At 45.6% G+C, this 14,838-nt stretch overlaps 1 protein-coding gene across 6 annotated transcripts in view; it reads right to left on the bottom strand.

Annotated features, from left to right (window-relative positions):
• LOC121354655 (excitatory amino acid transporter 4-like) overlaps nucleotides 1–11,225 on the bottom strand; it is a 38,885-nt gene extending 27,660 nt beyond the window's left edge. For 2 of the 6 annotated variants that reach the window (XM_041469412.1, XM_041469411.1), the window contains exons 1-2: nucleotides 11,030–11,223; nucleotides 9,805–9,848 (exon numbers count right to left, since the gene is read on the bottom strand). The gene's annotated coding sequence lies outside the window, so the exon portion shown is untranslated. Of the gene's footprint in view, nucleotides 1–776; nucleotides 797–824; nucleotides 956–9,804; nucleotides 9,849–11,029 lie in introns of those variants that run through there. The other 4 variants (XM_041469408.1, XM_041469407.1, XM_041469410.1 and 1 more) reach the window with 4 other exon arrangements.
• Between the last annotated feature and the right edge of the window lie 3,613 nt (nucleotides 11,226–14,838).

The following is a 14,838-nucleotide window of genomic DNA, read 5'->3' as shown; positions in this document are numbered from 1 at the left end:
AACGCAGCTAGAGTGTCCACTTTGGACACAGAGCCTGCAGAAGGTGTTGAGGGTGTGGGGCTGGGATACAAAATGCAAGTGGATGGTTGCATCCACTGTCCCATGGCTTCCCTGGCTTCCAGCAAGCACTTTGCATATCAGTCTTTTGAAAGTACTTGATTTTTCTGAACTGCTAGAAAAAAAAACCCTTCAGGACTATGATGTAGTGAATGGCAGGTAACTGTCACAGCCCTGTGAACTGAACATGCGGTGACTGGGAGGATGGATACGGACTGTCCATACCTAGACCTGTCCTAGGACATAGATACTTTCTGCTGGAGTGTAAAAAGCCACTGGGATATTCCCTGCTGCTAATTGTCATGGGGAAAGATGTGATTTCTTTTTGTGTTAAGCAATCCTTCAGCCCTTCCCTCCTTGGATTTTGCATTTCTATAGTCTTGTTCTCCTTGTTACAGTAACCTTAATTTGGGGGTTGGTATTAATTCTTTCTCCTGCATTGCTCACTGGCCCTGGGAACAGAGTCCAATTATGCAGCTGTGACCTTCATTACAAGTTAGCAGACTTTCTGCAAATGAACTTCCTTCATGCTTCACAGAGCTACTCAAATAATGGAATTTCCTTCCTATGGGAAATGCCAATCTCTCAACATCTATTTTTGCCCTATTTTTTAACAAAAAGTGAAAATTTCAACTCTTACCATACATGAATCATATGAAAATTCATAAATGTAAAGAAATATTTTGGTTTGGATCAGACTGATATAAATCTACTCCTACCTGAGCTGTAGTTTTTCTTCATGTGAGTGCCTCTCATAATTTTTTTACCTCATTTTTTTTATATACTTCAAGGTGTCATGGTGCTCTGCAGTGTCCCCATGTAGCCAAGCTGCTTTGGTGGATTTTCCTGGATGCAGCCTGGAGGGAGGAGCAAGGGCCAAGGAGAATAGGGCCGAGAGCTAAAAGAGAAAGAGCATGTGATGTTGTTCTCACTGACACTGACAGCACCTGCCAAGATATTTGGTTAGAATTTCTGATGGGACAACAAAACAAAGATGGTGAAGCCAAAAAATTGTATATCCAGTGACAAAAATTATTACCCCCAAATTTTGTCCAGGTAGTTTCAACTGATGAGTGAGACAAAGTTTTGTGAATTTCTGAAGTTTCTGTCATTCTAAAGTGCCCTCATTTTCTTCTTGGCTCTGCTGAGAATATGTGTGACTGAGGCATTTTAGCTATTTTGAACCAGCTCATGCTCCCTGCTTCTTCCAGGCACACTGGGAAACTGCTAACTTGTGCTGCACACTCCTAGGAGTTCTGCATTGGGAGTTTGTGTCACTTGTTATGTACTTTTTTTTTTTTTATTTTTTTAAATTTTTTTTTAGCAATCCCTGTAAATCACTATACAGGCACAGCCAGTGCAAACTGGAGATCCTTACAGTGGTTACTCTGATGCCTGGCTTTTCAAAAACACCCTTTTCTTCAAACAGTTTGAGAAACTGCACTGCCATGCCACTGTAAAATAAACCCCCTGCTCCCATCCTGAGAGGCTCCCTGGTGGAAACTCACCTGATTCCCATAGCATGACAAGAAGGGTGAGGAGTCATTTTGATTTTCTTCCCTGCCCTAATCCACCTCTGACTCTTCCTCCCAGCCCCATGTTAGTCTGCTGCACTATAAACTAGCAGTTGTTCTCCCTGAGCTACTTGAGACTTGATTCAGGTTTGATGTCACAAACAAGTTATTTCTTAAAACCTTTTTATTATCACTTGCTTTATTGTATTTGTACATTTATTCTATTGTATTTTGTGTTTTACCCATGACTTGGGAATGCAATTTCTTCCACTGCTTATGCTGCACAGAGACAATTCCAATGCCAATGTGGTACTGTGTTTTCCTTTCTTCCTTTCCATGATCAGGCCCCATCTCTCCTTCCTTCCCACCTCTGCTCTTGCAGCCTGTGGTTGGCTGTGCACTCTAGTACACAATAGGCCTCCCTGGTTCTCAGACTCCCAGGTTTGGCATCTCTCTCCACTGCACTGTTTCAGTTTCTGTGCAGAATGGAGTTTCAGTGAAGATGCCAACAGTCATCAGCTGCCTGGCTGAATATCAGCACAAGATTTATGTTCTTTGTCACAGTGGCTGGAAAATCACTGTCTGTTTCGGCAACATACCAGAGGTGCCTTCTCTATGTGTTTTTGGCATTTTAACTATTACATAACTCTATACCTATATGAGATTCTTTATTGCTCTATTAAGTTTTCTTGCACTCACTTATAAGTGTGGACAGCTGAATTCTACATGTGCCCAATTGCTCAGGCTGCTCTAAAGAGAGACATGCAATGCAACCTCACAAACAAATTCATAGTGGGTAGAAACATTTCTCAGGGCCCATCTTTGTACACCCTTTGAAGCACTATGAAATACATTCTGCCAGAATGGCAGGCGGCACGACTCCCATGGATTGCCTTACAGATATATTATTTCTTCTTGAAACTCAGGCAAAATCTTCCAATAAGAGAATTTCCTGCTATGGAGAAGAATAGACTTCAATACAGCACAAGTTGGATGTGCCTTGCCATAGAGGCAGAAGAAAGCAGTGTACATACAAAGACTGTCCCTTTCTCTAGACCATTATTTCTGAAAACTGCTATCTGCCCAGGAAGAGGCATTTCAGACCAGCATGTTATCTGAATACCCACAACAGATTGACATGAATGCCATCTGACTTTATCCCTTCATCTCCTGCCTTGTCTGATCTCACTCCATTCCTTCTGAGTCATGCTTTCAAATAGTAAGGATCAAACCCTAGGTGTTTTTTCCCCCATGGTCTCCACAATATCGTTCAGTTTGAAAAAGCCCTCTGAGATCATTAAGTTCAGCCATTCCCCCAGCATTGCCAAGCCCACTACTAGCCCATGCTCCCAAGTGCCACATCCACATGGCCTTTAAATCCTTGCAGGGATGGAGACTCTACCACTGCCCTGGGTAGCTATGCCAGGGCTGGACAGCCTTTTCAGTGAAGAAATTTTTCCAGTCTAAACCTCACCTGATGCAGCTTGAGGCCATTTGCTACTGTCCTGTTCCTTGTTCTCTGGGAAGAGAGCACAACCACTCCTGTGAGGGTGATGCAGAGAGTGGTAAGATCACCCTGAGCCTCTTTTTCTCCAGACTGAGCCCCCCCAGCTCCCTCAGCTGCTCCTTATCAGCCTTGTGCTCCAGACCCTTCCCCAGCTCTGTTCCCTTCTCTGGACATGCTCCAGCCCTTCAGTGACTTTCTTGTCATGAGAGGCCAAAAACTGACCCCAGGACTCGAGGTGGGGCCTCACCAGTGCCTAACACGGAGGGACAGTCACTGCCCTGGTCCTGCAGGCCACAGTGTGGCTGGTACAGGCCAGGTGCCATTGGCCTTCTTGGCCACCTGGGCACACCTGGGCTCCTGTTCAGCCTCTATTGACAGCACCCCCAGGCCCTTCACCACTGGCAGCTTTCCAGCCACTCTACCCCAAACCTGGATTGTCCCATGGGGTTCTTGTGACCCAAGGGCAAGGCCTGGCCCTTTGCCTTGTTGGCCTTGGCCCATTGATCCAGCCTGTCAAATTGCCTCTGCAGAGCATTCCTGCCCTCCAGCAAATCAACATCCCACCCACCCAGCTTGGTGTCATCTGTGAAGTGGCTGAGGGTGTCCTTGATCCCCTCGTCCAGATCATCAATGAAAATCTTAAACAGGATTGAGCCTAAAACTAAGCCCTGGGAACACCACTGGTCCCAGCTGGATGCGACTCCATTCACCACCACTCTCTTGGTTCAGACGTCCAGACAGCTTTTACCCGTAAAGAGCACACCTGTCCAAACCATGAGCAGACAGTTTCTCCAGAATACAGTGGGAAACACCGTCAAAAGTTTTATTAAGGTTGAGGTGTACAACATGCACAGCTTTTCCCCCATCCACTAAACAGGTCACCTTGTCATAGAAAGAGGTCAAGCAGGACCTGCCTTTCATAAACCCACACTGGCTGAGCCTGATCCCCTGGTTGTCCTACACAGGCCAGGTGACAGCTTAAGATGATCTGCTTCATCACCTTCTCTGGCACTCACTGGCCTGTAGTTCACTGGATCCTCCTTCCAATCCTTCTTATATGTGCGCATCACATTTGCTGACTTCCTGTGACCTAGGACCTCTCTGGCTGACCAGGAATTGCTGGTAAAACATGTGGCTTGGTGAGCTCTTTCACCACCTCCTGCTGTACCCTTGGACTTGTGCTGGTCTAAGCAGCGTAGCAGATTACAGACCATTCACTCTTAGATTATAGGGTCTTGATTCTGCTCCCCATCTCTGTCTTCTAGTTCAGGCTACCCTGAGGACAACTGTTCTATGTATTAAAGACTGAGGCAGAGAAGGCATTAAGTACTTCAGCCTCTTCCTCATCCTTTGTGGCAATGCTTCTCACCACATCCAATAAGGGATGGAGATTCTCCTTGGCCTTCCTGTTGCTGATGGATCTATAGAAACACTTTTTGTTATCTTTTACAGCATGGGACAGATTAATTTCTGGCTGGGCTTTGGCCCTTCTAACTTTCTCCCTGCCTGACCTCCCAACATCCTCATAGTCCTCCTGAGTTCCCTGCCCCTTTTTGCAGAGGTGATAAATGCTCTTTTCCTCCCTGAGTTCCAGCCAAATTTCTCTGTTCAGCTAGGCCAGTCTCTTCCTCACCAGCTTGTCTTTCAGCACATGGGGACAGCCTGTTCTTGTGCCTTGATGATTTCCTTCTTGAAGAATGTTCAGCCTTCCTGGACCCCTTCGCCTCTCAGGGCTGCTTCCCAAGGGATTCTCAATCAGTCTCCTAAACAGACCCAAGTCTGCTCTCCAGAAGTCCAGGGTGGCAGTTCTGCTGTCCTCCTTCCTTACTTCTCCAGTATCAAAAACTGTCACTTCATCATCGCTGTGTCCAGATGGCCTCAGCGGTCACGACCCCTACCAGTCCATCTCTGCTCACAAACAGCAAGTCCAGCAGGACAGCTTCCCTGGCTGTCTCACTTTCCAGCTGTGTCAGGCAGTTCTCTTCCATGCACTCCAGGAACCTCATAGACTCTTTTCTCTCCACTGTGTTGTATTTCCAGCAGACATCTGGTAAGTTGAGGTCCCACACAAGAACAAGGACCAGTGATTGTGGGGATTTTCCCATCTGCTTATAGAATGTTTTGTCTGCCTCTTCTTCCTGGTTGGTCAGTCTATGACAGTCATTGACATTCCCCCTTAACCATAAACCTAAGCATTCAACCTTATCATTGAGATGCTTTTATCAGCCCAAAATGAACAGCAGAATGCACACCAAAATGCACCCATATTATAGGGCTATGACACTTTTATTAAGTTTAGCATATTAGCATAGTTGACAAGAATCCCTAATTAAAAGTGCAGTTAATGAAGTAATTTCTCCCTTGGTTTAGCCTCCTACTGAAGCCTCCCCTCTTGGTTCTAGGCCTACATTGTTTATGTCTACATACATAGGAAAGCAGAAGAATGGCCTTGGTTCACTGAAGAAGTACGATTAGAATAGGATTCCAGGAATGTGTCTGTTAACAGAGTACTGGAAAAGTACTGAAGTAAACTAAGAAACTATATAACTATACAATACAACAATAGTGTACAAAGCTAAGGGTATGTGAAATATATATAAAAATATATACATATATTTATATATATATATATAAATATATATATATATATATATAATGTCTTGTGGCATCAGTTGCCATCAGTAAGCTTGAGGCAGTCAAATCACTGCCTCACACACAGGTTTACCACAACAGTTCCCCCTTTCTTGCCTGTCACTTCTGAGAAGTCTGCAGCCACCCATTGTAGCACGCCAGTCATGTGAGTTATCCCACCATGCCTCTGTGATGGCAACTATGCCATAGTTTTTCAGCTGCACCATAGCTTCCAGCTTCTCCTGTTTGCTGTCTATGCGGTGGGTACCAGTGTAGGTGCACATCAGTTGGCCTATTGATCCCACCATTTTTTGGAGGGAGAAGCCCTAATTCCTACGTGACCATTCTCAGATGATTCCATGGTTTCTAACCCATCAATAACCCTTGCTTCTTTGCTGCCACCTCAATCTCCATCCCTTCCCCAAGCAGGGAGATTACAGTCTGAAGGACCTCACTAGCACACCATCTCTCTAACATCAGCACGGTGCCCCCAGACTTATCTCTACTGAGCTTGGGTTATTCACCTTTGTACTTTTTCTCTATTTTTTTTCTTTTCATTGCTCTGTTCCCTCCTCAGCAGCACTTTCCTGGTGCTCTTCCCTAACTCCCTGCCACCACAGGTAGGTGATGATGAGGCAACAAAGAATGGTTAGAGAGAAGGGAATCCCAGCCAAGAGTAAGAGTTGGGTTCTTAAGAAGCAAAGGTTATTGTGTTGGAAGCAATCACTCTGGAACAGTTTCTGGCTTCAGTGATGTTAGATGATCCCTGGTAACCCAAGAATCTTCAGTACAGAGTGATGTTATCCCATAGGACAACTATGGCAGTAGGAAGGCCAAAACTGGAAAAGCAGCTGTGTTGAGAGGAGCTATGTTTAGGTTACACTATATTGTTTGAAGGCATTTTTTATGTAGACAAGCAATTAAAAAAGCAAACAAACAATCACTGGCAGTAGCAGCAACACTCTTCTGAACAGTAGTGGACACAATTATTATTTGTTCTGAGCATGGTTTGTTTCTGTGGCTAAGACTCTGCAATAGAGTACCTTCATATACACCTGTTCCATGCCAATAGACTGAAATGTCTGAACTAGCAATTAATTATTTCAAGGGAATAACTTGCATGATTTTGCAACAACAGCATGTGACTTTCATTTGGGCATCCTCTATTAATAAGGTGTACAAACCAGAGGATGTCACAAAGCCTTTCTGTTGCTTCAAGTAGCTTGGTCTGATACTGCTATGGGGTGTCTGCCTTCTCTGAGCTGGGAAAACAGGATGGAAAGGCTTCACTTTTGCTGCTCTGATGATATATTTGTCCAGATTTAACTTGGCCCATTTTCTTTGCCATTCTCCATATCACATTACCATTGGCATTGTGCTCTTCTCCAACAGTACCCAATGCTGTGTATTTGTATATGTATTACAAGGACAAAAGGGACCAAGTGTAATCATGTAATCTGACCTCGTTTTTCAGGACAGGAATAGTCCTGTGTTAATTAATTTTCTTTTAAGTAGAATATACTATTTTAAAGAAATTTTAGAACCTGCATTACTGTCTTCTGGTGGTCATGAATTCACCACAGTTTCAGGCAAATTATATAAGCCTGGGTCTGCCTGACCCTGGAAATGATGCATAATCACTACGAAGAGGCAGTCAGCTGCTGCTGTAGAGGAGCTGAACTGAAGCTACTAATGCTAATGGTAATGCTGACATTGACACACCAAGAGGCTGCAGCTTAATCACCACGGACAGGCAAACAAACACTCATGCAGCACCTGCAGGCAGTCTTAGACACAATGCAAATGAGGTCTATGGTACAAAAGTCTTAATCAAGGTGGATGATCCTGCAGCTGTCACTGGGACAGCAGCACCTTCAAGTTTTTTCCAGATGCTCCCTCAAATCACCACCTCCCTCAGCATGGATTCACATTGTTCCTCTTCCTCTCCTTCCAAGTGAGATCTTAAACTACAGACTGAAGCGTTATGTTGACTTCTGGGGTTTGATTTTGCAATTTGGTTTCAATTCAATAACAGGGAGTCCACCCTGTTATTGAATGGCTTTCTGGAAGGAAAAGAATTAAAATCCACAAGACTTCAGAAAATGCAGACAGCTCTAGAGGAAATCTACCCCATTTGCTTTCCTTCATTGAATTGCAGAATCCCCTAAAACCATCTGCTTTCAACCATTCCTCATGGACTCTGTATTTCATTCTCTCAAGAGAATGAAATGACAATGAGTTTTGTCTAGAAAAACCACATTCTAACTTCCTCTTCTTCAGAAACTTTATTTCACTCCATTAATGATACTGTTCTGTCATATTTCTTAGGCTCCTAATTTTGACAAAACATGTGTTCACCTTGGGGTAGAGCCTTGCTTTAAGACCCCAAGTGGAGAATTCAAAGGTTCCCAGATCCAGCAGGAATCTCCAAATCTTTCCCATTGTGGAAGGCTGTATCTCCTGGAAGCTGTATCAGAAAGATACAAGACCTCCTCTTTCAGACTGCAGGTGTCTCTACGTGCATCTCCTTGCCAAACTGCTTTTGTCATCAAATGGTATCTTATACCAAAGGCATATGTAGCTATCTGCCTGTCTTTGCATCTTGTCCTGCCAGCAAGATTTCTGACAAATCACTTTTATATATTAATATATTAACATATTAATGCAGTCTGAAGTCAATAAACCAGCTTTCAAATTAACAGTTGAACAGGTTCAGCTTCATAAGCTTTGCCCTTTCTGCTACGTCTTTGAAGTATTACAGGGGGAAGCATGGCCATCTCTTCAAACAGTTCTCCAGCGCTGGTGTCTCAGGGATTGGTTTGCCCCCTTTGGTGCTACAGGAGGATTTGTTGAGCACACTTCACCCACTGAGACTGCACAGATCTGGTGCCTGGATCTCCCTGGCCCATGCATGCAGCATGCATAGACAGTACTGGGCTGTGATTCGGAAGGTCTCCATAGATGGGAAGGGTGCTCCAAGCTGGCTGTCCCGTGCCAGCACACAGCACAGTCATATATAGGTAGCCACAGTATAGGGGAACACTCCTGCCTCCAAGCAAGCATCCTTTCCAAATTCCCACACAGGGAGATTTCTCCCCATCCCTTCTCACGGGTTATAAAGCATATGGGTCATGAGATGGCCCCAGATGCCTGTAGGTGTTAGGCTGAGCTCAGGCAGGCATGTGGGTCTCAAGTCCTTGCTCAGAAAAGCCTGGAGTGGTGCTGTGCTGGCTGCAAGCTGTCAACAGAGGCAACACAAGCTATCTCACAGCTCATTACAGAAACTGAGCCAAAGGGAAGGCACGTTCCCAGCTTATCAGGCCACCTCCTCTGTGAGCTCCCTGATCTACTTTTCCAGTGATTGTTCCTGACCTAGGAGAAGCCCCTGAGAAATATCACCGTTCATAGCCTGCAGCTAAATGGGCATCTGCAAGCATCGATGGTGGGGAGACGGCAGGATGGCACGCAAAGTCTGATTAACCAGATGGAAAATTCCACTCTTCTTCATTACAGCACACCATGCTGAAGAACTTGGGAAGCAAACCAGCAGTGCATTTATCTGCTTACTAGGCTGCTGCTCTGCTTTGGTCCCATGAATTGTGTACATTTGCCAGGATACCTACACTATCTGCTCAGCCCTCTTTTAGCACTGTGATAAGAAGTGCCTCTGGGACAGTATCTTGCACACTTTGCTCTGCTTTGAAATATTTTTTTAGCACTGACAGACAATGCAGTGCAACGTGAAGGGTGAGGCTCCAGCATGGGGACCGACAGAACAGACCTCTCCTTCATCTCTGGCCATGCTGAGCCCAAGAAACCTGTTCCCTGATGCTTGCACTCCTTGCACCTCTGCTAAGTGATCAGCTCTGGACATCTCCTCATCCCCGGTTAACTCAAACCCTGTTACCTCTCGTAAAATTGGTCAAACTTACAGACTCTTCTTACTTAAAGACATGAATGATAAAGTGACTAATGAAAGCCAGCCTTTCAAGAATTCAGGAATCCTGGCTGATGGTCTGAAAACCTTTGTGTGCTCTCCCTTTGATTTATTTGCCCCTCTTTCCGGTGCTTTTCCACACACAAACACACTCTTACCTCTCGAATCTGCAGCTGTGCTCCCGGCAGGTTCGTTTAGTTCCCTGTGAAGAGGTGAGAAGAGCGTGGAGTGTCTGGGCAGAAAAGCCTTGTGCTACAATGTCACTCAGGTCACCAGTGTACAGCCAGTGCTAACCAATGGGAATGAACCCCACGGGAATTACACAGCTGGAAATCCTGGCATCTGTGCTACACACTGTGAATGTACTATTGCTGGTTCCCTTGCAACGCTATGCAATGAAATGATACAAAAGCAGCAAATAAAGTATTCATTATTAACATATAATATTATTTAGATTGTTCTCTCTAACACTCCTGTTAGAGAGAACCATGGAGCACCTCACTTGCTAATGGCCACAGGGCACCCACTGCCTCTGATCACAGCAGGGAAGAGGAAATGCAGAGCAAGTGCCTCCACAAACGATCCCGATCCCGGCGGGGGTCGGGGGAGGCCAGTCGTCCACCTTGTAGCTGAAACATGCTTTGGCACTGCCAAGAAAGGGAACGAGCCTCAGGAAAGACGTGTTCTCTGAGGGATCTTATTTAGGTACGCAGTAACAAGGTTATTCAGTAAGGTGTCAATTCCATTATGTGCTTCCCTTGGATGAGGTTTTACATGCGTATATGTTTCATCCACATGTTTAAAACATTGTCTCAAAAACCACTTGATGGGGAGGTCTGTTAGCACTTCCAAATGAAATAATTTAAAATGTGGTGTCAGAAAAGAGAATGAAATTTGAAGAAGTTGTGCTTGCTCAGTCTAACCAAGCAGGCATTGAGCACAAAAAAATTGCATACTGAGTTCTGGTTAAAATATATATTTTGCATAGCTGTCAGAGAATATGTAAAAGATTGATAGAAAGCAGTGACACAGCCAATATATTGATTTAGGCAGTTCAGCTCCTTTACAGCCCAAGAGCAAAGCTGCTTCTTGAAGGTCAGAAGTGTATGAACATCTGTTCACAAAACCTGGATTCATGTAAAATCTGTAAGGACAAATTATATTAGTGATACCTCTTCCCCTCTTCCTGTGATGGTGGGAAATGCACTAAATCTCTGAAAACTAGAAATAAAAAAGAGAATTTTTGATCCTTTCAAGTCCCCTAACATCTTTAATGATTCCCCGGACCAGGAATCCTGTCCACATTTGGGATCTCCTGTATGATTAACCAAGTCTTAATGCAAAATTTAGCAGAGTATTACCTTTACAGGGTGCTCACCATACCTTCAAATTGTAGACCTGGAGTGAAGCTTGTGGAGGGCTCGGGGGGAGGGGGTTGTTCAGACTTTCAGGAACCAAGCTCTGCCCGCTCAGGTCGAATGACAGGCTCTGCCCACTTCCAACTGCAGGGTAACGCCGGGCACCGAGCTTTTGAAGATGGAAAGAAAGCCTTTGGAGAGGAGGGGTTAGCCACAAGCAGCACATCCACAGCTCGTTCCTTATTCCTTCTTTGTGCCCGTGACTTCCGCTGGCCCCAGCGAGCGCGGCCCCGTTCCAGCCCGGCACGGGGCCGCAGCGCAGGCCGGGCGGACGGGGGTCGGGCCGGCTGCGGACCGCGGGCTCCGCGTTGTCCCGCGGTGCCCTGCGGAGAGCGGCACGGTTGCAGCCGGCACGCGTAGGGCTCGGGGAAATGCCGGGCCGTAGCGTCTGGCTTCTGCCGGGCTGCAGCGGCAGGACACAAACACGAGCCAGGAGGCCTTGATAGGGAAAATGTGTGCTAATGTCTTTTTAAACAATTCCATGGGTTGAAGTATTTGAAATGGGTCTTAATTCTCCCCTAACTTCAAGAAGCAGGTTTGTTATGGAGTCCGGACAGCCCAACTCCTGAAACAGACAAGTGAGGGACTCAGTACAAGCCTGAGCTTATGAACTTTGGGGTAAAATGACACTTTGAAGGGGAAATATGCGATAGGCAGTTTGGGAAGGCTCTACCTTCCTAGTGCTTCAGACAGTGGGGAAAGGAAGAGGGCAACATGCGGCCAGGAGTTTGGGAGAAAAAAGAGAGGCTAAGGCCTCCAAAATTTTGAGAGAGACCCCACGAGGATATGTCCCAGTGGACTCTCTCCTTTTTTTTATTTGAATAAAGTTGCAGGACTCCTCTGTCTCCTTTGTGGACACTGGCTTCTCATAGCGAGATTTTACACACAATTGCTTCTCTGCCAGTTTGGAGGAATCAGTTTCCACAGACCTGACTGTGGGTGAAAGCCAATGAAACAATCTGCTACATTACTCTGCACTTTTCATAGCCTGCCTTCACTATTACAGCCATATCATTTGCAGCCTTCCTACCTCCATCAGGATCACACTATTAGCAAGGAAGGAATGGCTCGATCATTCAGCAGTTTTGTATTTCTAATTATTTTAGGCCAGTGAGGTACAAGGCAGTCAATAATGACACTTTGCAGAGAAGAACGATACCTGAGGAAGGTCCACCACTGCCCTGCATCTTAGATGCCTAATTTTCCACTTGAAACATTTCCTTTCTGGCTCTAGAAATAAACAAGTATCAAGAGCATGGGCCAGCTGTCATAAAACACACTTGTGGCTCTGATCTGCTGGAAGCTGATGGATCTCATCAGTAGAATGGCAACAATAATCAGAATAATCTTTGTAGAAAATGCTCACTTATTCTGCTTTGAAACATGAAAAGTTTGACTGCTGGATACTGATACTGGATTTGTACAATGTTGCTGTGAAAGTCTGTGTAAGGTTGTTTGGCAAAGCTGAGGAAGGAGGCTGATAGTACATTTTGAGTGTGTTTACATCAAACTTTAAAAGTCCCGAAAGCTTTTTTATTTTTTTTTTTTAATTAAAAATGAGCAGCAAAAGTGTTCCCTTTGGGTTTTGTTTACATCAAAATTCATATTTTTGTATTTCAGGAACCTTTTTGTTGTACAGAGACAGTTGCCTCCTCTGCATAAATCTCACATCTGAAAATTTCTGTTGTCCCCCCTAGCACTTTCTCATTTCTAGTCTTCACATGAGCACATAGCTTGGAAAAAGGGTAACTCACCTTCCTTTAATCTGAGATGACACCCAGCAAACATAATGCAGAAGGAAACAGACCATCGTTCACATCCAGGATGGGAAGTGACACCCGGTCCATGTGTGGCAATGGGAGCAAGGAGTGTGACTGCTATGGGCACGGATATGCAAAGCATGTAACTATGTGGGTATTTGTGATACTTACTGAACTGCAGAAATCAAGGTATTTTTGCTGGAGAATCAGTCATTATGGTTATAAAAACTCCCCCACTCTTAGTCCCAGACAGGAATGCAAAAAGCTGTGCTGTCTAACCCTGCAGCTCCTCCCCTAGGGAAGCCTATTCCATCTTTTAGAGCCTTTTGGAAGCTTCAGTGGAGCTAAGGGGCTTTTTGGTGCTGAGGGGATTCCATGCAATGACCCCTCTGCTTACATTGGCAAACCCCTCTTGTCTGCCTGTTGCGGTGCGTTTTGAGGTGGGGGCACCCCGGGGATGTCCCCGGAGGGCCCCCTAGGCTGTGAGTTGGCTGGCAGCAGCAGGCAGGCAAGGAGACTCCACACGGCTTCTGAGGGTGCTGATGAGATGAAGGTTTATTTGGGATCCCAACCCCGGGAACAGCATGGTTACTGAGGGAAAAGGGGGGAAGGGGGAAGGAGGGGGAGCCGAGGGGAGGGAAGGGGCAAGAGGAGGGGAAGAGGCTGAGAGAGAGGAAGGGCTAAGAGCGAGACTGATGTCATAGCACAGCTTAAGAGGGGAATTGAAGTGGGCGCGGAATCACATTGGGCCAATGGGATGACAGGTACAGGATGGTTCAGGGCAGGACCACAGGCTTAGAATAAATATACCATACATTTTGGAGGGGTGAGACAGAGCATACCATTTAAATAAAATGGAATACAACATCTGCCAATGTAAGGGCAAGTTGCAGAGGACTGGCCAGTTCAGCTCCCTGTAAGGTGCTGTTTTCTGGCAGAGGTGCCAAATGCAGCATTGCTGGTTTCTTAAGTTTCCAGTATAGGAGCACAGGATATAAACTGGCCGGGAATATTTGGTGCCATCTACTCTGAGTGGTGCAAGGTGCCTGCATTATTCCAGGTGGTATGTTGCTGCTATGCCTCTGCTTGGCCCCAGAATAAAGTTTTAGAGGCAGCGAGCTGGAGCTGGTCCCAATTTGTCAGTGAGGCTGATGTTGTTGCTTGTCTGTGTCACTGCAGGATTTTCATTACTGACCATATTCCTTTCCTGTACACCTCTGACGTGCTGATATTCCCCCATTGCATCTCCAGCATGACATCTCTTGCACAGTGCCTACTGTGTAATCTTCCTGAATATAAGATGTGCCGGTGTAAGTGGTGGCAAGAGCAGTGTCAAGGTAGACTTCTGAAAAGTTATCTGGGCTCTCTGCACTTGCCTTCTCCAGCAACCATAAAGAAAATTGATTTGAGAAATTAGAGCGGGCATGCTGCCATCCTGGTGCCTTGGGATCTTCCCCCACACCCTGACCTCAGCATTTCCAGCACCCTGACCCTTCGTGCTTCCCGGTGTGAGAGCATATGCATAGCCTGTCCACTTTGGCTGAGCAGAAAGCTGCTGTGTCCATGCCTAATGCCCCCAGAGGCTAAGCCTGCCATGGTGTTAACCAAGGAAGCGTGTTTGAATACTGGAAAAGTACAAACACATGGGAAGCCTGTGCTGAATTGCAGCTGATCAGGGAGGGTCCTGAGAGGGATCAGGGTCACTCTAGTTCATGGCTAACATCGGTCTAGTGCCCTTGTTGGCAAAGGTGTAGTGAGTGCCCTGCTCAGCATGGCCAGAGGAAGAAATACTGTTCTTGAGACGGAGCCATAGCTGAACATGCAGATCCCCATTCTTAGTCAGATGGCTTCATCTGTGTACCTCATACTCTGCTTGCTTCAGTTGTTTCTCTGACATCTCAGGTCTGAAAAGATGCCATTTAGAATAAAAGATGGAATTCAATACTCAGTGATTTCCCAAGAAAATGTTCTAACTGCCTAATGACAAACTTGTAGCAAAAGTCACACTGGATAA

Source organism: Pyrgilauda ruficollis, unplaced genomic scaffold, assembly GCF_017590135.1.
Source record: "Pyrgilauda ruficollis isolate IOZ18807 unplaced genomic scaffold, ASM1759013v1 scaffold232, whole genome shotgun sequence".
NCBI classification, from domain to species: Eukaryota; Metazoa; Chordata; class Aves; order Passeriformes; family Passeridae; genus Pyrgilauda; species Pyrgilauda ruficollis.
This window is presented reverse-complemented; position numbering and strand designations above follow the sequence as displayed.